This window comes from Apostichopus japonicus, chromosome 9 (genome assembly GCF_037975245.1).
Source record: "Apostichopus japonicus isolate 1M-3 chromosome 9, ASM3797524v1, whole genome shotgun sequence".
In the NCBI taxonomy this organism is placed as follows: domain Eukaryota; kingdom Metazoa; phylum Echinodermata; class Holothuroidea; order Aspidochirotida; family Stichopodidae; genus Apostichopus; species Apostichopus japonicus.
The window spans coordinates 24,747,824-24,774,592 of record NC_092569.1 but is presented as its reverse complement, the minus strand read 5'-3'; the positions used below and the strand labels follow the sequence as shown (position 1 = coordinate 24,774,592).

At 39.4% G+C, this 26,769-nt stretch overlaps 1 protein-coding gene across 3 annotated transcripts in view; it reads right to left on the bottom strand.

Annotated features, from left to right (window-relative positions):
- The window catches only part of LOC139973213 (uncharacterized peptidase C1-like protein F26E4.3), a 70,084-nt gene that overhangs the window by 36,805 nt on the left and 6,510 nt on the right, over positions 1 to 26,769 (bottom strand). The window contains exon 1 of one of the 3 annotated variants that reach the window (XM_071979739.1): positions 145 to 528. The exons of 1 other annotated variant lie outside the window; for it this stretch is intronic. The gene's annotated coding sequence lies outside the window, so the exon portion shown is untranslated. Of the gene's footprint in view, positions 1 to 144; positions 529 to 26,769 lie in introns of those variants that run through there. One more of the 3 variants, XM_071979741.1, reaches the window with a different exon arrangement.

Genomic DNA, 26,769 nt, shown 5'->3' with positions numbered 1-26,769 from the left:
TCACCTCTATATATATATACCACCACCCTATATATGCAATAACTCGCTACGCTGACAATGAAAGCAGATAAAACCTATATATTCCTTCCTATAACTTTTGACCTTGAATATGTTCTACAGAGAGCAAGAAATAAGAAAACTTACCGTCACCTTTTTGTGAAATACAGGATAACACATGTATATATATAGTATAGAAAAGGCGTGTCAGCTATGACCCTTATCTTCTGTAGGTCAACATGTCTTTATTAAGACAACTTTTATTGTTTAATTACTACTGCTGCTGCTATTCCTTCCGCAGAGTGAGAAAGCGCGTCTTCGGCTATCCACATAATATCCAAAACAACAACAACAGCACTTCGTTCACTACTACAAATAAACTAAAACTTGACAAGTTATTTAAACACGTAGCCAAGGTAAGCAATTAAGATATATCAACAATTCCATTAGAATAACATTTCCCTCGATAAAAGTTTCGTTCTTTTCTCAGAACCTTGGTTTCAACTGTTAGTTCTTCCCTAGACTATTTGCGTTTAACTTGGATGAATGTTCCAGAATAGGTAAGTCATTCAATATTGACAAAGCTTTTATACTCGTCACTGCATGAATACAAGGGTCCTTAGCCGTACGGAGGTATTAGCGGTCCATTTTCGATCATTACCGGTATTAAGCTTATCGTACCTGTATATGTACATTCCTGTACCGGTAAGCGAAAAGGGAAACTAATTTCATACAGTTTTAAAGCTCATTGGTCCAGAAATGAATGATATGAACACCAATTTTATATGAAAACAGATTTTCTTTTGATTCACTAGGATGTATAAATCAAATATAGGATAAGGCCTATATACCCGACATATCAGAACGCGAGGACAGGGCAATGTCGCTGACGCCCCCCCCCCCCTCCCCCCAAAAATAAAAAATAATAACATCTCCCTCCTATCCCTTTACCCTATACAGCAACATCTTCTTGAAGACACTTTCTGCTACAACAACTATCCGATTCCGAACAAAACCAGACCAACCAATCAATTTCAATGCAAATGGACATTTTGCGTACATACGGTTTCTTCGACCTTAAAATGGCACATAATCTCCACGGTATCATTCGGATGATGAGCGGTTAAGTACCGTATGAGTTTGTCTTTGCCTTATGCCAAGCTTTCTTGCAGTGCAGTGCGATCGCAAGGAGCTAAAAGCAATTTAAGTCCCAACAATAATTATTACAATATAATGCATCAGAATTAGAAGATCCAGGCTTTTCTATTTTCTTGTTGCTTTCGATTTAAATTTTGGTAGCATATAATTTTCCCAGTTGTTCAGCTTCGAACCCGCAACTCCGGGTATCAAGGAAAACACAAATCAAATACATTATTTGTGTAAAGAGTATACTTGATGCTGGTCGAATTCGGATATTTCAATCATAAAATGTGAAGCTTATATAATAAAGTTGAACTGGCTGGGATTCGAAAATTATTGCAGTACATAACAAGACCAATTATTTTCACCCAGTGAATTCTCTCACGGGCCCTCGAGCCACTCCATGTGGCAATTGCCGCACCGATGAACATGTCTCACTTCTGAGCCCCTTCCCACACCTTCCCCCTACCGGAGTCATGCCACGGATGTGCACACGATGTATGTAATTTGCAATGCCATCCCCTGTCACATGGCCTTTGGTTCGGAAGTCGGGAACATGCCTAGCTTTGTTCCTTTCCTTTACTTGCATGGCTATACAGACATTTTCAACATTTGTCGAGCGTTATACAGACGAACACAAAAGATGGCCCAGTAAGTGTTTTTTAACTATAGTTTGTCAGTAAGGCTATTCCCTTCGTCCTAGCCAGTATTTCGACATGGCCTTGACATTTATAATGGAACACGAATCCCTCACATCTACAAGATCAATATTTGCGATAAATTTCGTTTGATATATACTATCATTTTTTTGCTTGACAACAAGGTCATAAAGTTCCAATCGAATATTAAATCTCGGACTGTTAAATAAGCAAATTTCATCCATGATAGGCTACATGTTGTAAACATGCCAAGTTACCCATATATAAACACCAATGTGCCATTACCTATCACTTCCAAGAAATGTCAACATCATTTAAAACGAATCATCAACCACAACTTAGTGTAGCACCCCTAATATTTCCCAATAGTAGTGTCTATAGTTTTGTCCCCCTGTATAATATACCCTTCCCCTTCACTTTTATTTTTCCAATTTCCTTTTATCTATTTGTGGTATTTTCTGGTAACACTCATTCCTGCCAGAAGGACCATTAAGTCTCTGTGTGGTCTGGTTCCACATTAAGGTTACTCCGAGGTTACGCTAAGGCTAGTGACCACTTATCTGTCATTCCCTACATTAAAAGACCAGGCCTTGCCTTATTTCTCCCTTAAGTGTAGTAAGTATGTTCACACTCTCTGGAATCTCTGGTGGAGTAAGTTAAAGATGTGGGAAGACAGTTTGTCTACTTCCTGGAGTATTGGTAGCCAGTCTAAGTAAAATCTTGTCTGGTAGGGTGGGATAACAACCTTCCCTTTGTTCAAAAAATGGCTTAAAACAGCTAAGTTTGCAAGCAACTCTACCATTCACCAAGACACTCCAAGCTGCTATGCACCTGGCTGTACCAAACTGTTCCAGTTTCATTAGAAATTAATTTCATTAATTTCTACACAGGTAAGAGTTCATCTTTTGACTTTGCCCTAGACCCCTCAGTAGCTTGTTCATTTTCATTGTGCATACATAGTGTATTTTACTTGCAAATGTATTCATGTTAGTTCTGTGCTGGCAATGTGCACACAGAATATAGTAGCAGCCCTCATTAAGTGTAATTGTGTTGTATTTACTATTTACTACATTTATCCTGTGATGGCTACATGCACACAGACTGTATTTATTATGTTGTTCCTGTGATGGCTACATGCACACAGACTTAAGTTAATAATTAAACGTTTGTACCTGTAATGGCTGTAGAGAGTCTACAGGTGAGATCATTATTATTGTTATCCGTTGCTTTATAGTATGTTTATAAGGTTGTTTATGGCACTTATAATGCCCTCAACCTTTGCCATCTTGTGTATTGTTATGATCTAACCTACATTTAGTTAATGTAAGAGTATTGAAAGTACTTAGGTTATTTGGTCTAGCGAGAACCCACATTTGGATATTTATTTAGTTTATTATGTACTCTTGCGATACGTCTAGCATTACCCGTTACTGTAATGTACTCATATTCGTATCTAGTTGTACTTAGTTTCCGCTATTCGAGCTATGTTTGGATCCCATGATGCAATGTTACACTTTTACTAGTTGCCATGGTGATAGGAATAGTTGAACTTCTGTTAACCGTTATATTGAATCAATCGTTGTATCAATATGTTAGTAGGCATATTGACTATTTTGTGAACCGAGACACTATTGTAGTTTTGTTGTTGTTTATTAGAATATTAGAGTATTAGCATGTATTTAGCCCTGTGAGTCACCCTTCACTGGTACAGACTCCATCTGACCAGATATTTACAGCAGATAAGCTAGGTGACATAGTCTCCGTTTTATAGCCTGCTCTTAGTCCCAGGGGACGCTTAGGTACCTGCAGCCTAACAAAGGTGTCAGTTGCCATGGCAACCTGTGGTCTAAGTTAGTAAGAGGTGCATGGGTTGAAGTACATAGTTAGTATGCTACTGTTGTTGCTATTATTACTAGCTGAGGGATTTCCCCAGTAGTACATTATTTATACTTGCAGACTTCACGTAAGTCATAGAGGTTGTAATGATTTTAGAGTTAATCACTCGCCTCTACTTGGATATTGTTCGTAGTGGAATTAGAGCAACCAGCTTCTAGTTATATATATTTGTTAACCTACGACATTCCTAGTTTTTACTGCTATGCCATATAGGGATAGACAGTTTCACTTATTTATGGAGCACTGTGTTATTGCTGTATGAGTAACATAGACAAGTAGTTGTATGCTTAGCAACCAGTTGTGTATTAGTGTCTAGGTCTCGGAAGGTTCACTTTATTTTAATACTTTACAGTTTACTTGTTGTCATGCCGACCAGGCATGATGAGTGCATCATATATTTCACTCTTTATTAGGTGATCAGGTTGACATTTGCTTATACTATTTCATTATTGTTGTGTCACCCTTACTGATTATCTTTGTTGTATATTATCGCATATTTTCATACTTATTTTAATTGCTTAGTAATTGTTTGTTTACTGTGGGAGACCGTTAATCCCCTTGCCCTTTGTTTAGTTTATTTTTATTGTGTTGGCAATGCATGGTGACCATTCACCAAGACACTCCAAGCTGCTATGCACCTGGCTGTACCAAACTGTTCCAGTTTCATTAGAAATTAATTTCATTAATTTCTACACAGAATATATACTGAGATATTTTTGATGTGTAGTTTGCACCTATATCGAGGGACCGTACGTACTTATAGATGTCCTTGTAGACGACTATTTTAGACGCCGGAACCCCCACTCCTGGTCCGGGTAACCAAGGACGCATGATGCACCCCCACTAATAGACGTTATTCGTGGACTGAGGGACCAACCATTAGACTATAATATACTAGACAAGATTGAGGGGCCAACCATTATGCAGTAATACATACTAGACGAGATGAGCGACTCCCGAGTTATTAGTTTAGTAGGCCATTAGAGTGTTAGGCCATGTTGAATGTCATGTTTTAATCATGTTTTAACTTTATTTTGTATTTTATATATTTTCATTTTGCATATCGTAATTTCTCTTTTATCGTATGGTGAATACATATTTACCCTGCGGATTACGATAGATTATTGCGTTTGTCCTCATTTTAATATACTGTGTCATTATATCTTCTCAAAGGCAGGCGACTCATCACAGATTTGAACCCCGCTTCCCTTGATCTTATGTATCTTGTGGTTGCGTAACCAGCACATATTTAGTCCAAAAGCTAAGTGCTACATTAGCATTTATCATATCCGTGATCGCAGATACAAGCTTTTACATGCTGTACTCTGATCAACTCCCGGCTTACCCGCCTTTAACCGTAGGAGCCATACAGATAGAGTGGAGTGGCTTGAGGGGGTGGGGGGTGGGTGTTACTGATTTGTTCATAGTGATTCCTACTTTATGAATGGTGACGTAATGACGCCATATATTCGTGAAAGAAACTCTTGAGTGACGTCAAACGTCATTCGGCTAACTGTAACACGGTTCGTTTATTTTTTCATCAACACGATGACGCTACACAATGCGAACTCGATCGTAGTGGGCAGTGGTGGAGCGTCCATACAGTCAGCTGGCGCCCTTTTCAGCTTTTTACCACTTTTGACTTATTCGCGATTATTGACTTTTTAATCGCGCTCTCATCTACCCATTGACATTTGTCACAAATTAGCAAGGCCCGGGAAGGGTCATTTCCGGCGATCTAGGGAGTATCTTTACTCAAAATAATTATGTACGCTCCGCACCAACCTGTGGTGGCGCTCCGCTTAGATAGTGTCGAAAGCGCCCCTACAGACCATTCTCGCCCCCCTCCCCCCTGACCAATACCCCAAGCTCCGCCACTGATAGTGGGTCCGTATACTCGTACTCATATAGCATTCAGTTAAATGTATTCAAATACACAATCATATATAGAAGATGTACTCGTCACGTGTATAGCATAGTCATAATCGGGGCATCTTGGTGGTCTAGTAAAGAAATACTTATACAGGATTAAGTTTCCCTATACTTACACTATTACTCAGTTGGTACTCATATTGTTGTACTCGTACAAGCAGAGTATACAGTGGTTATTACTCATTTACACCTACAGATATTTGGAGTAGTAGAGTATACAGGCCTACACAGAGCAACTCCTTCACTATAAACAATCGACAATATATATGGACTCTTATCGAACGTAATTTTGGACTGACCTCCGATTCTTTGGTTGTTATTTTTATATTCAAGCCTGACAGGTATGAGGCAACGAGGTTAAAATTAGTGAAAAATAATACCCCACTAGAGCCTTGCATGCCGTACATCGAGAAATGACCCCAAATAGGACGGTATAAGACGAAATATAATCAAGGGCGAAATATAATTATACCAAAAACTAAAAGAGAGATAGTCGCCCTGGGTCTAAAAGATCACCTTCATTAAGTATCCGTTTCATAGGCATTCCTTTTGTCCTTAAATTGTTTTTATTATATTTCCTTTTTTCTTTATCTTCTCCTCCCTTCGGCGGAAGCGTCCACTGAATAGGATGAATAGGTCATGACCTCAACCTATTATTTTCTTTGCAAAGCGTCATAATGTCCCGTTTTTGTCACAAGCCTTATACGTACGTGGAGGACTTGGCCAAAAGTTTTAGCCTGAATTCGTCCTATTTATTTTTAAACCATTTACATTGTGGATGATCATAGAGACTGTAAAATGTAATTGCCAAATATGCAAATCATTACATTACAGTTTAAAGTTTCCAGAAAAAAAGGAATATAGTCTATATCGGGAACTGGTCAGCAGTATATTAAGAACTTCTTGAAATATTCCTTAAAGGCTGTTATTATCGGCTCCGCATATGTCTAACTGTCAAATTATGGTCGCTCCTGATCATAATTCAACAAGCATAACACCCCCCCCCCCACCCCAAATCTACCCCACAACAACCACGCTCATTTTCTTAATAGAGCTGTTTTCCCCTAAAAGAGACATTTACAGTTGTTTAATTGAACCTATTTGAATGTCTGTAAAGAAATAAGGAAAACTATTGTTACAAGAAAACAAAAACACGTTTAAGGACGTGACTATATGACGCCATATAGTGGTAACCAATAAAGGCTAGCCTCTTTGAATAGTTATATAGATATGTCAGCATAGCACTGAAGATTTATCAAAACCGACTCAAAGAGCTGTTTCTTTTTTAAACAGAGAGCATCTTAAAGCCCACAAATTTAGCTCAAATTGACATATATAGGTTTGTAGAAATATAATCCGCTGGAAGTTCAGAACCTAACAACTAAATATTTCTAACATATTAGGGCGCAACACTGATTACCTATGACTTCCATAACTTTAACTAAGTACTACTTTTGGAACGCATGAGACCACCTATCTATTTCCTCTTTCGTCTTGCTTTCCTTGTTCAGGAGTGAAACGCAGAATTCATTTACATGTACACCCGCACACATGTGTGTGTGTATCTGACTCAACAGTTATGTTCAACATACCACATAGCCTTGTTACAAACTCTCATGTGTTGATCTGACATGAAACGCTTGGGAAAAGTGAATGTTTGCTTTCCTCAATTCCAGTTGTTCTCACGATACTTAACTAATAACCTTTACCTAGTAATAATACGAACATCAATGTTTATAGACAGATATGTCAATATTTTGAGATTTTATGCCTATAATAGGGTCAACATGCCGTAACCTTTCCCTGGTCGGAATTATTCCATTAAAACTATGGTAGTTTTGTCTTGTAGTGTTCATCGTGGGTGTTTGTTTGTACATATAATTAATCAAGAGTTGTACCAACCAGCACAATGTGAGAACCATGTTCCCATGCAATACCCATAAGCTACGGCCTTTTGGCTAAGATCATGTGTGTATCATCTGTTCCCTTTCGGGGGGGGGGGGTGGTGATGCACACCCGATGATGATCACACAGTCACAGTCCCGATGCAAGGAGACTGGGGTTGAGAGCGGATCAGTCGTTCGGTATGTTGGTTTTCGTGCCCAGGTTCTTCCCTGGGCGACATTTCTTAACAAAAGTAGTCCAGGCTATGTTATAATAGACTGCTTGCTGTCGTCGGTCCAAATAAAAAAGATATAATGGTAATATCAGCATTGGCTGGGCCAGCACACGAACGGAATGCGTGCCGCAGTTATATATAGCTCGTAAAAAGTAACGTGGATCACGTGACAGGAACTGCTTCACCAATGGGTTGTGTAGGGAGTAAGAGTCGACATTTTGTTAATAATCAAAGACGGAACGCGTCTCCAAATGCATTCCTCGACTAAACATTGTACCCAACACGTCAAATACATTATACATCCCAGTAAGTGAGATGCTACACTGTACGAAAACGTAAATGTTGTATTGATTGTGTAGGGAAAAGTATTTCAAACCTTGTGTTGATTGTGAGGGGGGGGGAGAGTATTTCAAACCTGTTCTGAAATACAGCCTGGTGCCACTTGAAACAATGGATGTGACGTATAGATTAAGCTACCAGTTACCGTGCAATACCCTGGTATGGAAACATGAATGTTTATTGACTTAATAAACATTAAGCTTTGGTGGAAATAATTTGATGGTTTCTTTTCAGAATACTTTCAGTTTAGTTGCAGCTTCTTTTACAGCAACTTTATAAACATTCATAGCAAGTTTTTTTTAAATAATAATTATGTTAAACTGTATATCTTCAGTCACTGATATGCTTGTGACAACTGGTCACCACCTAATTGACAAGCAAAATACTTTGCAAGGCACTCCCCATCTACCTTTAATTCTCAAAAGTGACCTTTGTTACAGTAAACGAGCTTTGAACTTTATACCTCATCAGAGAGCTAACTAGACTTAATTCGCAATGGCCATTGCATATCAATTAAACCTTGACCGCGCAGTTACACCTCCGGGAGCGCTTCACAATATCTAATGTGTTTGTAATCACGTTTTCTCTTTCAACTTTGCGCCGGAGTTTAACGTCAAAAGGGAATTAGTTTGGTACAAAAACAAATAAAAATTGCATTTAAAATTTTCCATTGAAGAAATAACTTGCGATGATATCAAGGCAATCTTCTAATAAACTATTTACAAGTAATATTTATGACGTTTAAAATTCGATCGGGTTAAGATGTGTTTGTTTTAAATTCGTTCCGAAATTTGTCTCGACTAAAACATCAGACATTCTTCAAATTCCAGCGACCTCAAAGGAGCAATCGGTTGCAAATGTCCAATAAAAACAAAATATATTAAAGTTATGGACAGAAAAAAAAACGGCAAACAGAAAGTCAAGCCGATTTGGTCAAGATCTTCCTCTAAAACTGTTTAATCCCACTTGAGCTATCATGCATCTAATAAACTATAAACGACTTTTGTTATCATCGTTGGCTGACATTCTAAGGAATGTCACAAATACACACCCCTTTGGACGTCATGCAAGTGGGGGATTTTGCTCGGTGACATTTGACCTATTGCGCAATACATGAGCCAAGGGGTATGATTGCCGGGATCAAAGAATCGAACCATGCAACAGGTGTTTAATCTGACCAGTTTTATATGATAAATGTTAGAAATGTCCATTGTTTTTGTTTGTCTTGATCACGAATGGGCGTAAACAGTATAACCTACATTGTCAACAAAGTGCGTCGAATTTGAAACGCCCAAATCCTTAGCCTATATATTTTGAAATTAAGGAAACTTTTTAAACACAAATAGTCGAATATTTGTCGACTTTGTCATCTATTGATCTGCCTTGTTGAACGGCATATGTATACGTAGGCATATAGGGCATATACCTTTACGAGATACATAGCCGTGTTTAGATTAGTTGTTTCCACACATTAAGTTGTTTGTTCATTTGTTATGATTTTTAATTTTATTAAATTATTTTTTAATTTAAGGTGTATCACTATGTTTTAATGCTCTGTTTGTAGATCAGATACATATTATTTCCTTCTTCATAATATCCATATTTATTTCATAATATGCAATGAAATAAAAGCAAATTTAGTTTGTGCAAAAGACCTCTTATTATTGTTCATGACAGGTATTGCATAAGGGTTATTAAACATTAGTGTACATGTAAAGATGTCGCTATACGATTGCGACAAAAAAAAAACAGAAGTTATCACGACCCTATTTTTCTTCATATTTTCTAATCCTTCCTTCTTGTTTCTAATTGTCTTTTCTTTTCTTCATTTTGACCTATGTATATCTTAGGGCCATACGATTTGGGCAATAAGTCGTACTCAGGCGCATGGGTCCAACCAGTGGCGATGGGGACGCTGGGGGCTCTCGGACCTTGAAATAGCGGTGAATTTGGCTAATGTAGATCATATAGCTTCAGTTTTCGTACCCTGGAGAACACCATCGCCTTCGGCATCTCAAGCTAACGGTGAATGTTTTTCAGCTTGGATGGATATAATACAAATTAAAAGAATATTCATATATTTAGCCTATGAAGAGCGAAAGAGGAAAAAATAACGCAAAGCGAAGGACCTGGGAGATACACAAAATCTCTTTTGCCTTTTTCTTTATATATTACCAAGTAGTACAGTGTTTTCCCCAAGAAGAAACCGTGATGAAGCGTGACCTGCGAGCAACCTTGCAAACAAACCTCCTTTTAGGTTGATTTTTCCCTTGAAGTTTTGTGTACAGTGAGTTGAAACTTAATCTCTTTCACAAACGAAGCGAAACTAAACTGTCCCAATTTACTTTTGCTTGTTATAACCGGGTAAAGCGCTACAAGCTACTCTTAAACTAATGAAGACAGTTAATGGGTTAAAGAAAGAAAAGAAAAGGGGAAAATAAACTCCAAAATCCTCCTTGGCCCTCCCCCCCCCCCCCCAACCCTCTTTCTCACTTGCCGTTGGAGGTTGCAACAAAATCCGATTTACACCTGTATGCTAAAGTCCATAACTGTCACTTGATGGATTACTGTGCTATTGATGTTCGAGTATCGATATTTTCGGGTCTTTATGGAGAGGTTATTTATACTCCTCGGGTTAATTGACTTCCCTATTGTTACTCAACACAATGGAGGGTGGAAGTTACCCCTACGAAGGAGTGGACTCAATAATAAGAGTGTTTTGTAGGAGCCCTATGAATAGTCCAATTGCAAGTTGATGAAGATCCCGCTGTAAATTGAGATGGAGAGTATAGTAATTTGTATAACTGAAATACAATCTCTCTGGCGACTGAAAGTAGCCTCATTAATTTCTACAGAATGGTAAACGATTTCAAAAGAAAATAGTTGTTATATATACAGTCATGTCTCATTCAAAATCGATGGGATAAGTAGAATGTAAGTTTGATCCTTGTTTTTAAATTTCTTTCAGAAGGAAGGCAATCTGATTCAAGTCTATAAGCGGTTCGTTATTTGCTTAATTGAATGTTTATTATGATTGTAGACACAGTGGAAAAACTTCGATAATTTTCCGATAACTGAGGGGGGGGGGGGGGGGGGAAGCAGCAAAATCTGTTCTGTCCCTATACTTCCACAATTAAGTCCAGTAATATTCAGGTCTTAGGTTGCATGAATGCAGCAACTGGCGCGGAGTTTGTTTGCCTCCAACTTGAAAGATTAAAGGGAGTGAAGACTCGCGCACAAAGAAACGTCTGATACCGGTAATCTGACCTAGTTTCGAATGAGGTGTAGCAGAAGCGTTGTACACCACCATCGATCCCAGAAAATACACAGCTTGCTACCGTCGGTAATTAGACACTAGTGCACAGTCAGTACATGCAGCTACGGTCAATACCCACAACACAGTGTGCATAGCAGCGATGGACATCTAGGGTCCAGATGAAAGAACAATTAAGGTATCACGTTTCATTACTTTCTGTATTTTGTAGCGACAAGAAAAAAAACTTCACTTGCAAGCAACGGAGAGTTAACTTTTCAGAGGGCGGCACTCGAATTGGGGCGAGTCTTCAATGCCTTTAAAGGGATATTCCGATAGCAGACAATCCAACACCAGCGCATATGCAGTGAAAATATCTCACATATTTTGTTATATGAAAATGTCATCTCATTATGTTATCCCTAAATCGATATATATTTGGTTGATAGAATGTAACCTACGGAATTTTATACGGATTTTAATATATAAAAAGACCTAAGTATTTTGTCGCTAAATTGGTATGCTGACTTTAATGCCCTCTGTTGTTGCCAGATGTGATCACCATGCAAATTTGAGAAACACATTATATTTCCGAGACGCAGAATGGCTCTGTGGAATTGGTTATTTTATCTCAAGATGGGAGAAACGCACCAGCAAATTCCCAGAAATGCGAGATATCAATTCACATTAATGGTTTTCGGAAATGTTTTACATCGCATATACAAGTAGCCATGTTTGGTGGTTAACATTCAGTCTTGTTCCAACGTATGTATATGTGATCTTCCCGCAAGCAGGAACTCGCGAAAGAAGCCATGGAGGCTTGTAGACTCGCAAGCTGACCGAAGCCAATCTCTCGGCACACATCCATTTAACGTCCATGTCGGGAAGTTGTTATTGAACAACACCCTTGCCAGACGACACATATTGCTGTCGGCGGGGAATCGAACCGGGGACTGGGACTGGCCGGCGTTAACCACTAGGCTATACACTCCGCCTAGTTCCACGTTCCACCATGTTTCTCAAAAAGACCACAGAGAATCATCGTTATTGTAACAACTACTTAGTTGCCTTATGACTCTGTAATTTATCTAGTGCAGCCTATTTACTGATAAATACACTGCTCAGGGGCACAGATACCTCACATAACAAGAACTGCCCTTGTTACACAATAAATGAAACTATCTGCACCTGTAGGTGATAAACTCTGTATATGCAGCATTTGTTATTTTCTTTTTAAATAATATAGACAAATAATATCATTCTTCTGCTAAATTTCGCTTGGAGTGAAGAAAGAGAAGAAAAAAATATAGTGCAGCAGTCAGACAGTGACCTGATTATGTCATAAGTTAGGGGGTAATACCAAGTCGTTGACCAGGGTAGCCCAGGGTAGCCCAGGGTATGTTTTCTAGGTAGTCCGTCAAGTGCCGCTGTTCTATTTGCATCTAGTTTTAGGTTGCATCGGTGACTGACACATTATCCATGCCATTCACTGTGTGTGGTGAGTATACGTTACGAAAAAACGTAGAATGACGAAATATGTTCTCTGGGATTTTTTTTTAGGACTAGCTGTTTATTTATTTATTAATTTATTTAATTAATTAGTACTGGTCGGGCAAACCCACCCCAAACAAACGACTAACGACCACAGCAATTCGTTAGTGATAGATCCTGGATCCCTTTCCTTACCCCTATCCCCACCCCACCCCTCCCCACCCCCAAAGAAATGTAACTTTAGGCCCCCGTAAACAGTTGGCTACCGTTCGAAACTGATCAAAATGACCGACGTAACTACGCCAATGAGTGACACCTGACAAATGGTTCAGTTTGGTGATAAGGGTTATGTCAAGTTGTTAAACGTTTCACGTCTAAAGCTTAAAATTCCTAAATTATCTAAGTTCACAATTCATGCGCTGATGGCCCGATTGGTTCTCGGATAATTGACACAGCTGTGTTTGGTATGTCAGTAATATAAGGCGGCGTTAAACCCCCCTGTAAGTACTACCAATGTATCCATAACAAGGCACAACGACCTTGCAAGGAAGCTCCAAATCAGGAATTGGATTTGTAAGATAACAAAGATTTGTGGACCCAAAGAGGGATTATTAAATGAGACACAAGCTGAACACATGCAGGTGACCGTTAAATTAGGGTGGGTGTGGGTTTGTCGTAACGAGCTTAGTCCGTTAGCGAAGACGGACTAAGACGGACTCTCGGACATATTGAAAACCTGTGTACAGTACCAGTGGCATGCGAAAAGGGAAGGGGTTGGGGCCACCCCAACCTCCATCGTCAGTCGGGGGGGGGGGGTTCTGTCAGGGGATTTTGTCCAAAATTAAAAAAGTATTCATTTACTTATTAGCACAACTTTATGTTTAGAAGTTATATAGTTTAGTTTTGTTTAGTTTAGAGACCCAATGGTCGGAAACAGTAGCTTATTTGAGACCCTATCCGTGTTAGATCGATATTATAGACTTAATTTATAGTCAAAGTATGTCTCGGAGTGAACCATTTGACACCTAACATGATGTGTTTTTTAGCCTCTTCAACTGTATATAGCAACTTTGAACCTGTGTATTTCTTCTTCGATGTATTTGCATATAGGCCTACATGATTTTCCCACAAGAATAACGTCGAGTTTTTTGTTTTCTCTCAAGTACAGTATATAGACACATAGTCTTAACTGTCACGTATTTCTCTGTTAATTTTTAGTAATTTATCTCCTTTCGGGCTAATTAAGCAGAAATTATTGCTATATTGAATGTTACCTTCGAGCATTCATGAACATTGTCTGAATGTTCGGCCAACTGGCCACAGTTACTTCAAGAGCCTACCCACACATCTCCTCACTATGAAATATTGATTGGGAGTATAATAATACGTTACTGAAATTGATACAAGGTTACATTACCATGCTTCGTTAAATCTTTTCACGTCGAGGTATTTTACCAATTATTATTGTTGGGTTATAAAAGCACCGTCATACATTTCTGTATAGAAGTTCCAATCATGTTATATGCATACTGTTTGAAGCATACACTGAGACTAGATTAGTGTAGCATACCTCTCTTGCCGTGACACACATAGCAACCAGAACATAGACCCAATTACTCGCTACAAATGCTAGGTGTTTAGTTACTGGTGTATGCATTAACAAACACTTTATCGTAAAGGGTAAAAACGAAATCTAAGATTTAAAGAAAATATGTAATGCAGATCAGTTCAAAGAAAGATAATCGGTACAACTGCTGTCGTAGACTGAGTCCATTGCTGAAATACACGATATTAAAATATGTCAAGTTCATAGTTGAATAAGTAAATTGCAACAAATTGTGACGTCACACAATGCACTGTGTTCCAACCGGTGTAGGCAGCGCATTTGGTGTCTCGGACGATACTATATATATATAGCACCTTTCGCAACCAAAAGGAAACCAGAGCTTACGACACATTAACCTGTCGTACCCGGGTCAGTAAGCCTCTGTGCAAATCCGCACGTTGTATTTATATTTTGAATTACATTGCTTTGTACTTATGCAGTTACCCCCCCCCCCTTCCCCATTCCAACCCCACCCCAACAACTGAAATTATGGTTTTATTATGATGACGTCATTTGACAGTAAAACGTATTTTTGGGGGTGAGTTTGAGGGGGGATGGGGGTAATATGCAGGCAACAAATATTACAAATGTAACTTGTTTCACGAATGATCGAATGATCTCGGGGTAAAAGAACATCATTTTCAACCCCAGTCGGGTTCAGGGCGCAACCACGCATATCATCATAATATAAAGGTCCCCCCCCCACACATCTCCCCTCGGCATACAGTACTTACAAAACATTCCTAGTGTATAACACATTGAATATACATGATATGGATTTGCGGTGCAACCTTAACTGTTGAAAATTCTTCAAATTCCTTTCAAAAGTTCTAAAATATAGCACCAGCTTGCATCTAGGCACTGCCCCCCATTTTACCAACATTTCTCCCAGGTCCCCGTCCGCTTACGTCCCTTTCCCTGGACAATGTTACATCTTAGAATAGTACATTGCAAGCTCCCGTCAGTACAAAAATACTGCAGGTTGCGCTCTTTGGTGCTGGTTATATGCCATCACTCATCGATATTTGTACATTGTTTCCTTAGCACTATTTAGCTTGAATGAATTAAACGTGGGCGATACTTAATGCGCATGCTCCCTGGTATGAGTTTGAATACAGACTGAACGCAATCAGGATATGATACGCCAGCCAAATTAATTTGGCTTAAAGGATTGGTTCATGTGTTTGACATGTCTATTTTGTATGAAAGAGCACAAAAAGACAAAAAGAACAGTGAAGAAACTATCATGATAGCATGCTCTGTTAAGGAGATATGACACTTTGAAGATATCAAACTTTTTTTTGAAAACGACTGGTGTAGAAAGATTTACTGTGAGGGTGTGACGTCACATCCTCACTTCCTTAACATTTGTGAATATATTTCTTTAAAAATTATTTACATTTTTGAACACATTTGAAAATAATATAATCAAAAATTCTTCAGATGTTTTATCTCAAATACTTCCTTTGACAAATATGAGATCCCCTGACATATCTTTTGGTTGAAAGTCTCACAAATTATTTAGAGAAAAAAAACAAAGACTTTTCAGGAATGTGAGGATGTGACATCACAGCTAGTCAGATTTCAGCAGTTTCTACACAATCTGATAAAACTTTACACTTGAATATCTCTTTAACCGAAAAAGATATTTGAACAGTTTTATTCACCATTGTGTTTCCTTTATTGTCCTCTTTCATATAACATAAACATGTATATGACAAATGAACCAATCCTATCATACTTTTTGATCAAAACCAAAAGTTGATTACTAATATCAGGCGCGTATCCAGGATTTTCTAACCCGGGGGGCGCGAATTACTATCTAAGCGGAGCGCCACCATCGGTTGGCGCGCAGCGTACAAGAAAATTTTTGGTTTTGATACCCCCCAGATCACCGGAAACGGCACTTCTCGGGCTTGAAATGACCAACCAGATGTACACTTTTGGCCTGAGAACCAAGTATTTCCTAATAGTTTTTTTTCCCATCCATAACCTTTTTGAAGATTGTCAACCCAGCACACGTCATGTTCGACCTGATCGCATCTCCTGTGGGTCTTAGCTTTTGTAGGTGATTCTACGTCGCGGCCCACAATACCCGTCAGCCCCACTTTTCAAGGTTTTAAGCCCCAAATTTGTTCAGAATTTGAAAATTCACATTTCTCGTGAATAAACTCACTTCAAAACATACCCATAATGTCGTACAAAATTTCATCTATGGACAACCAATATAGAAAAACTTCCTTCAACCCCTAACAGACAGGTCAAAATTGCACGAGTAGAGGGAAGTGTGATGCAGAATGTTGGTCAGAAATTTTCGAAAATTCGGACACAGTTAATTTATTGGTGTAGAAATATTAAACCTGTTATAACGGCTATTATAAAACTTGGTTGAAGGAAATGAAAAAATAGCAGATATTTCCGAAAGCGAACACTACACACATAGGCGTAGGAGGCGCGGCGGCAGTGGCGGAGCTAGGGGTATTGGTCAGGAGGGGCGAGAATGGTCTGTAGGGGCGCTTTCGACACTATCTAAGCGGAGCGCCACCACTGGTTGGCGCGTAGCGCACAGAAAATTTTTGAGTAAAGATACTCCCTAGATCGCCGGAAATGACCCTTTCAGGGCCTGGCTAATTTGCAGATAAACGAAGAATAGGGTGTCATCGCCAAATTACACCAACAAAATGTGACAAATGTCAATAAGTAGATGAGAGCGCAATAAAAAAGTCAATAATCTAGAATAAGTAAAAAGTGGTAAAGAGCTGAAAAAGGCGCCAGCAGTCCATTTGAGTCCGTCAGGGGGGGGGGGGAGGGCATCCGCCCCCTGACCGTATGGACGCTCCAGCACTGCGCGACGGGGTGCATCCCTGCAGCCCTAATTGCCATTACTAATGTAAAAGAGAGTTTTGACATAATTGGACCTCCATGCTTTTTATACATCTACATGAGACATGTCGTTGTTTACATTAGCATCCCGCGGTATACTGCGCAATTTGAACGGACCGTACGGTACATGATGGCATGCGATGTAATAACCGATGCTTGCTTATATGATATTGACATTGAGACGTTGAACGCGCGCTTCGCGGGCGAAAATTTTTGGTTATTTTTTCAGGCAAGTCGGACAGTTTTGAGGATTTTCATCCTGGAACGCCATTTTCATGCTCACTGATATGATGTGATATCTGCTGTTTGCGTTACAAATTCGAACAGGCGCGTAGCGAGGAATTTGCCAAGGGAGGGGCGAAGCCTGTAGGCAAATTATCTAAGCGTAGCGCGACCATAGGTTGGCGCGAAGCGTACAAGAAAATTTTGGCCGAAAATGCCTCCCAGATCGCTGGAAATGACACTACCCAGGACCATTTGTTAGCGCGAAGCGTACAAGCAAATTTTGGCCGAAAATGTCTCCCAGATCGCTGGAAATGACACTTCCCAGGCCTTGTAAGTTGCATCCAAGCACTTTCTATTTTGAAATTACTTAGCGATATCATTTAAAAAAAAGCGGAATGGGGGGGGGGGCGGTCGCCCCCATCCCAAAATGCGTCATGTTCCCCGACGACACGGTAGAGTTCGAGATCAGCCACAGTTGGTTTCATAGCACAATTCTACACACGCGTTATGATAGACCATATATAGTATATATATAGATCATTAGTGAGAGAGGAAAATGGAAACGTCAAAAAATGGAGTTGTCGGTGTAAGGGGTAGGGTGAGGCACACTTTTACGAAATCATTGATCCGTCACTGGCTACCCTTCAGCGCTGTAATGATGTCACTGTTCCTCTTTCTCTTCCCGGTGTCTTCGCGTTTTTCTTTTACTCCCTCTTTTTCTCCTTCTTCTCTCTTTCTTCTTTTTCTTTTCCCTTCCTTCCTCTCCTTCTCCTCTTTTTCCCCTCTTTTTTCCTTTTTTCTTCTCTTTTTTTTCTCTCCTCTTTTTCTTACCCGGGGGGCGCGCGCCCCCAACGCCCCCCCCCCCCCTGGATACGCACCTGAATATTAGGTTCAGTTGGTTAATCACTATAACTGTTTTGCTCTCTTTCTCTCTCTGAATAATATTGTAAGTACTCTTCGACGTAACTGAGATGACAATCTGAATGAATATTAAGTTAATATCAAATTAACATATACCGAACTAGAACAGCATTAATTAAATTCACGTCAAACCGTATAGTCTTTCAGCGTCCTTCGCTGTTCATTATTACACTGACATTGAGAAGGCGCCGAGCATTTGAACATTTAGCTATATTTAAATACACTGTTTAGTGTTACACTATAGTGTTAAGGAAGATTTATTTCACTTTAACCCCGCAAGGTCTGTCCAGTCTCATTCGAATAGCTTGACTCAACTTGATATCTTATTTGATACGCTTCAAACGGAGCACCTTGACCTATACCTATAAGACAGCCTGGATCCCAAATATGTATACTCCACTTAGAATTTTCTACCAATTTGCCGAAATCTAGATCATTTTTGAAGCCTGCAGACTTCTCTGTCTGAGTATACAATTTATATTACAGCTACATATTACAGACTCTCGGAGTACATGTCTGTAGACTGTGTTGCCATCGGCTAATCATTTTGGGTACGTGGATGATGTTAAGTAATGGCTCTCCCCACATTGCAATTGCAACTAGATATCACGTGATATTGGTATATTGTGTATCACACAGTGGAGATGCACGATAATCCAGCTGAAATTTACTTTTAACTGACGAAATAGTACCATATTCTAAGGTAAAAACAGTATGGATGATACACCCCCCCCCCCCCTCTCCCAAGAAAAAGAGGAAGTATTTTCGAGATATCGAAAACTGAAATTGTCATATAGTTTGTACTAAAGAGTAAACTTCAAGAGAAGAGATATATGATGTCATAGCTGCACACTAACACCAAATTTCTGTTTTGACACCTGTATGATTTATGTTCACTTTTGGTAGAAAAACGAGTCAAGTTTAAATGTGGTTATCTCGAAATGGGAATGAGAAATTGAATGCAAATTTCATTAGGAAGCTTAGAATATGTTGCTCTTTCTTCAGTCAAAAATTAATTGTATTTGTCCTATCTTTTTAGTATCCATTCGCATTTAATCTAGATTACATGCAAATGTTGGTGGCGTTATATCACAGCCTTCAACTCGGCCATCATGTTACAGCCCTCAAAGGAAGAACAAACACCCGATACCTTTGCCAAAGACAGAAGGACAGGGAATCTAGAGCCAGGAGAGATGTCTTGACCTAGGCTACTTGGGTCGTATAGCGGCTCACTGGTCAAAACCTTGGGCATTGTCCCCATCAGGTCGTACATCTCCCCTCTCTCCATTGGGTTTCGGGTTTCGCGGAGGAATGTGCCCTAACGCCTGCGGCCAGGCATGTCTCGCGCCATCGTATCTCACTTATGGTAAGAGATTGCGAGATAAGAACCTAGCAGGTATTTTTACGGTAGGCAAGGTGAAATGAACCAATACATTATTACTAGTAGTAGCAATTCCACGATGCCTGTCTACGACCATGGCAGTATTGTTACTTCCCGATATGTGATGGCGTTACAGTTCAGTCGTTGCGATCAGATGGATAGCCTTGAAGTGTGGAACGAATATAGTCTTAGCAGTTTCTTTGCTTCAAGTGCATGTCCTTGAAATAATGATTATCAACGTCTTGCGATGAGTTTGAAAATGCCAACCTCGACTAGGCCAAGCAAATAGTAGCGAGTTCATATGGTTGTATAGAGAAGACAAGTTGCGAACAACCTGTGGGAAGGGATTATTTTATCACAACTTGCTTGGTGGTGGTTATTGGTGGGGTGGGGGTGTATGAGTGAAGTTTCCAATTGTAACATCATAACCCCTTTTGCAGTACACTGAAGTTCTTTTCGTTAAACTCTGTATTTTCCATGCCGTATGAGGAAAGTACGTTTATCTGAAGGCGCCAAGCAGAGAGCAAACCATGGGATATTTGTGACTAAGACCCTTGGCATCCGATTCTCAATCATTGAAAATATCATCCCAGTAGTTGATGACGGCGTGCTGCTTGTTAGTGGAAGCCTCTCGAACCTTGCAAGTTAGAAAGGCGACCCTTAGAATTCCATACAGTTACAGATAACCTTATGATGTCATGGCGATAATGAGATTTGTGGCAATATGATATGAGAGGTAAAAAATAACACCATCTTTTATCCCTTGCTTTGTTTTGAAGCAGGAAGAGTTTAATGTCTCACATTCAAGTGTACTGTAAGCTATACCATTCCGTCGCCAACACAATTATCGTAGCTAACAGTCGTGCCCAGGGTAATAGTTCTATGGCCATATACTCAGTGGAGGATTGAAATTGACAATTGATGCAATTAGACCTCGACTTGTCTTCAGTCTTGTTCGCAGTCCAAATCAAAGGTGCGAGAGAAAGGCGACATGAGACAAGACAAGTCCAGAGAGCACAGGACAGGATACGCACACTACCATTCACTATAAGTCCAACAAGTCTCACATATTTGGAAGAAAAACGTCGAGAATATGTTTCTTGAGGGAATAGATATTTTCGTATAGCCAGTTGGAGTTTGGGTGACCAAATATACGCTGTGACCATGGGAGTTAGGTAGCGTGCCGTGGTATTGGCTAAAACAGCAGAGCAGGACCCTTACACCAGGGTTGGTGGGAGGGGATGGGGGAATGCCCAAAATCATTTTCACAGCAGTGCTTTTCACCTGGCATAATGACATAATCACACCGGTGAACTCGTGGATGACTCCTGCCCCCCCCCTCCCACACCCATGTAATCTCAGACCTGTGCCAGGGGCCCCGCAGAAAAAAAAAAGATGAAAAGACTTCTTGAGCTATGTCATATCCAATCTTGGACCAGTGGGTTCCTGTTTCTTTTGGGGAAACATTAGTTTGGGGAATATTTAATTAGCAGGTTCAAAATTTACTGGATTTTCCATGCGGGTTCATTAGGTTGGGCGAACTGTAAAACTATTCTCTAACTAATAAATGGTTGGAGGCGTGAAAGGGGAGGGGTAAATTGGTCGGTTGGTGGAGGAGGAGGAGGGTGGGTGACATACACGGCTTTTGTTTAGGATGCATGGACGAGTTCATCGTCAAATAGCGAGGGTTCGTACAGTGTCAATTCTCTCTTATAACAGGGACCCTTTAATGAGTTTCGATTTCATTTGCTGTTGACTGAATAATTAATGTTCCATGTGTGATTAGCATGTGCATGACCCTTTGTTGTACTTGTCTATTACCCTGTTTTGTTTGGATCCTTCAAAATATAGCATTAATAAGGATTCATAAGGATTGCGTAAGAAGTAAAGAACTCATAAACAAAATATAATATCATGACAGCATGACAATCATGTTATGTTACCGCAAACAAAAGCATAACATTGTAGATTAAGAAGGGAAATTTTCCATGACGTCAAGTCCATTTCTAGAGGCAGTCTGCAAGATGCAAAAAATCTTCAATTTCGAGAGATGACATACAAAACTTGGTGGAAATCTGACTCCATGATCTTGATTTTACAAATGAGTTCGAAACCGATTCAGGGGAGAATCAAATTGGCCAGCATGTAAGACTTTATCGGGTAAAGATGGCGTCCTACTGTGAAAGGTCTATACAGGTCACCATATACCACTATATGTAGGTATATGATCACCCAAGGGCTACCATTTTCTTGAACAGGTTGCAAAGATTTGGCTGAGAAACTTAAATCTTGTTTATTACCTTTTTTGGTCAAAATTTGAGTACTACGTAATTGAGTGGGTGGGTCGGTGAGTGAGTGGGTGGGTTGGGTGTGACTTAGCTGCTATTGCATCATTTCTTGCTGTTCGGATCCTAACTTGAGATAAATGATTTGCAAAGTTATAATCTTGAACAAAATTATCGCAACGCGAGACTGTGAGTTTCAGTTTCCAGACTATCGAGAGAAGTTTCCAGATTTAAAAATGTCTTGTTTTGGAGGGGTTCAAAAGGATTCATATTTCTGTGTGAAGCAAGTCTGTGTCCACGTTAATGTGTATACATCATATAAATGATTTCTCGAAATTTTCTTATATATGTGTGGCTTATATACAGTAGATGTACCCAGGAGCTGGTCGGGGATTTAAAAAACAAAACTAAGGAGCGTGCGGACCTGGGGTCGGCCATGCAGGGTGGGGGCAGAAAAATAAAATACAAATTTCGACGTGAAATATTGGATTCTGAGGCACGTTTAGGTTTAAATTTGTTTTATAGTTTGGTCAACACGCAAGGTTGTATTAATAATGATTTAATTTTATTTTGTGGGGTTGGGGTGAGGTTTTGATCCGCGCCTAGTACTAAATTAATAGTGCAGATGGACTTAACTAGTGAAAAGTCATCCATATCGACTCAGAGCTTATAATATCAATATAATGTATACCTCAAATGTCCTAGTCATTAGGAACATTAATTTCATTAGTCTTTATAGCAGTAGTTTAAAACCATGCATGAGTACACGCACAAGTATTTTGAGTACGAGTATATATATACATACGAGAACCAGACTAGAACACGAAGGTGCATGAGTACTCAGTCATGTACTATAGCACATATTATATATATATAAACACGAATCGAGTACCAATAAGAGTAAAATTCATAGTACTTTGAATAGTTTGTTAAAAAACAAAACTTAAAAGTTTAATATCGCCTCAACAGAACATGTATCGATGTAGAATACAGACACGCTTCATCACATTTATTTACTATAGCTCTTTTGGGAGTTCTATCGAAGGCATAGAGTGATGGTGTATATGTATGTGGATGGATGGGGCTATAGGGGGGGGGGGGGGTACTAGGGAAAAGAATATGAAAATAGACTATGACGACGACGTTTGCTCAAATTCATCCCGGCGAATCGGAATAACAAGTGAGTTTCTCTAAAAACAAAACCAAAATAACAGCTGGCGTGAGTAATGTACTTACATAACCTTAAAACTGAAATATTGAACTGCTTACAATATTCATCGACCCATACCCGTCCTCCATTTAAGCTTCAAGTTCATTGAGGATGCGAAAAATTACTATTACAATTACCCCTCAAAGGAGGTAACAAAACCGAAACCCTTTCACCACATTTTCATTCGGTTAAAATCAGTGTGTTTGAATTAGCGCACAGTGAGAGTCCTCTTAGGTAGTAGGTGATAGCAGTGCACGGCGAGGCAAGAAGTTCATGGCATGATGCAGCAGAAGTATATATCGTCATATGATATTTCTGATATAGTAAACCGCTAAAGGCGAAGCGGAGCCAACCAGCGTAATTTATCAAACTAATATACGGTATGGAAACAGGTTCATTGCTCTCCTTTTTTCCTTTCTGTAGAGTTCACAAACGTAACTATACACTTTAGAGAATAAATTGTTGCGATGAGAATATACTATCCCTATATACTTATATACCTATACTTGTCCTTTCCGTTAGGCTGGTTACATCTCAGGGTCGAAATCTTAGTTCTATATCTTTAGATATATTTCGTCTATAAATCTCTTAAAAGCATCCATATTATACTTAAGCCAAACGAAGAAGAGAAATGCATCTAATTTTTTTTTTATATTTATGTTTCTTAGATTTATAATATTTTGTTATGTCAGTGAAATAAACTACGCACTAATCATACAACGTTTGAGTTTTGATTCAGTTACCATGCACTACATTTCCTCATTACATACAGTAAGCAGATGTCAACAGAATCGTTTGAATTATTGGAATGGATCGTACGTTGAAGTGCCAAAGCATGCAAATAAACCGTCAAATACGAAGTTTTTTAATCTCAGGAGCGGATTTTAAGTAGGAGGGCGTGCCCCCATAAGGAAAAAATATTATACGTGATATTTGTGCATTCTAAGGTATATTTAGGTCTGAAGTTAGGTCTAGGATTAGGTCTAGAAACAAGGTTGTGTTAATAAATACTTTTAATATTTGTGTGGTTGAAAGTATGGGAGGGGTGTCGACTTCCATGAACACCCCCCCCCATCCCCTGAATCCGCGTCTGAAAGTAATGAATGTTTTGGAGTTGTAAGATCAAACCTTTTTATTCTTCTGGTCATGTTCTGGTGTACAAGTACGTATATCAATATTACCCACACTCGATGCATGCATACGCATCTAGATTATTTAAGCTATGATATATTCTCTTGCCGTAAACTCGGTTGGCTTCGCGCAGGCGCACTTTCCAGAGACATGGTCGTCTGAGTGAGAGTGGGGGGATACATCCCCACGGTCAACGTCAATTAGGGGGGCACGTAGATATATGAGATGAAGAGTATGTCTCCTTTTCTCCTTTTCTCCTTTCATGATATACTGATGAAGGAAAAAAACGAATACTTTCAAAAGAGACCCGTGACATATTTGTTCACTAGCCCAGGACTGACTGACGCTATACGCTGCTGCTCAGAAGCGAGTGCAGGGTGGAGAATACGTTATCTAAAAACGGTAAGATGGAAAAGAGGATTCGAAAACCTTTATACGTTGTCCCTAACATTCATCTTCGGTTAGTCTAACATGGGGGATTGTCTTCTTCTAGGAATGGGATTGGATATCTAACTTTTGTAAGCGTTATAATGCATGCATGCGTCCCGTTTGCTTTACGAATTCACGCATGCGCCGTGGCTCTCAGTATATCTCTTTGCGGACGTGTATTTAACTTTACCCATTTATAAGGCTTATATATGCAGGTGTAACTTTTTCGTTAAGACATATGACAATAACCTACTTGGAATTTATTTCCTAATTATAACAAGATGTTGATTTTTCACCAGGGTAACTGGACTGATGTTGGAAGGCTAATACAACAACGAACCCCCCATGACCTATCAGCGGGGGTACTCCCACTGACATTAAAATCTATCACGAGAAATTCAAAACTCATTTTTTGACAAGATCAGAATATCATCAGATAAAATTACTGAATCTGCAGCTGTGTTTTTGTTAGCGCCGTCGCTGTATCGTGGACTGCTGAACTATATATATATATATATGCTGAACTATATGCGGTGAAACTGTAGTGAGTGCACAAACTTTGTATAGAATGGTGAACAAAACGGAAACAGGAGACACGGTCCAACAAGTCTGTCACAGAATTGAACTTTTCGACTTGAACGAAAGTAATTATCTTAAATTGATACATTTTCTTTGGGGGGAGAGAGGGGGTATTACGTGAAATGCATGAGATTAGGAGAATCTACTTCAAGGAGAAATTTCGAAAGCCCGCAATTTATGTCAAATCATCTTACCCTAATCATGAGACTACGGATTATGGACGTCTTGTTCAAGTTGATAACGGATAATCCCACGAGGGATGCTCTCTGTAATGTAGACCGTGATGTCACAATAGGAGTACAGTATAGCATAAAGTCAACATAGACTTACAAAATTTGCTCTCTCTCTAAAGCATCATTCAAACCAAAGAAAATAACGACAATCTTGTACATGAGTTGATTGTCGACAAAATGTCGGTCAAGAATGATCATGTCGCGTCCACGTCCCCTCCGGCTCCCAATCTCTAACACTCCTCCTCACCTCCTTTCCTCTTCCCTCGCCTCCTTTCCCACTCTCCTCACTTCCATCGCCCCTCTCCTTTCAACGAAAATAATCTACTGTGGGTGGTATATGAGTTTTTCAAATTACTTTCCTGTTTGGCCTAGACCTAATATTTTAAATCAGTGGTTGCGATGAAAAGTTCAAACATACCACTTAATGTCCCAGTCAAGAAAAACCTTTGAAGGTGGCAGTTGAACATGCATGGGTGACCATTATTTGATTTTCTAGCAGATTAAGTGGGTGATATTGATGATTAATAAACAGATGTTTTCACATGAACGAAATGGTGAACCCTGCCATGGTCTCCTAGCTTTTAGTTACGTCATCAGGAAGCTGTCATTCTCAATTGTATTTCACTAATCATATACTGCATTTGGTATCGGTGCAACAGTGTAAGATGTCTCCTGATTATTGTGTCTAGGGATATTCTAAGCTATTATTAAAACCCTTCTAGATACTACCGTACTACATATTACAAATCAGTGTGGAATATCTCCCTGAAGTTACATTATATTGTAGAGCAAATTCACTAGTGTCGCAATACTTGGATTTGACTATCTCATACTCCGTAAAGTGACTGATGAGTTCAACACGTATATCAGCCCTAAGAATATGTGTGCACAGGATTTAAAAGGTAGAAGTGGAGGGGTGGGGCGAGGAAGGGATCTATATCTCCATGATCGATTTAGTGAAGGGGATGACTCTAAATGGAAGACCCAGTTCCAAGTGGTTCCAGCGGTTTGTGAAGAAGGAACAAAAGTGGATTCATGGATTTAAAAATGATGAGTGTGG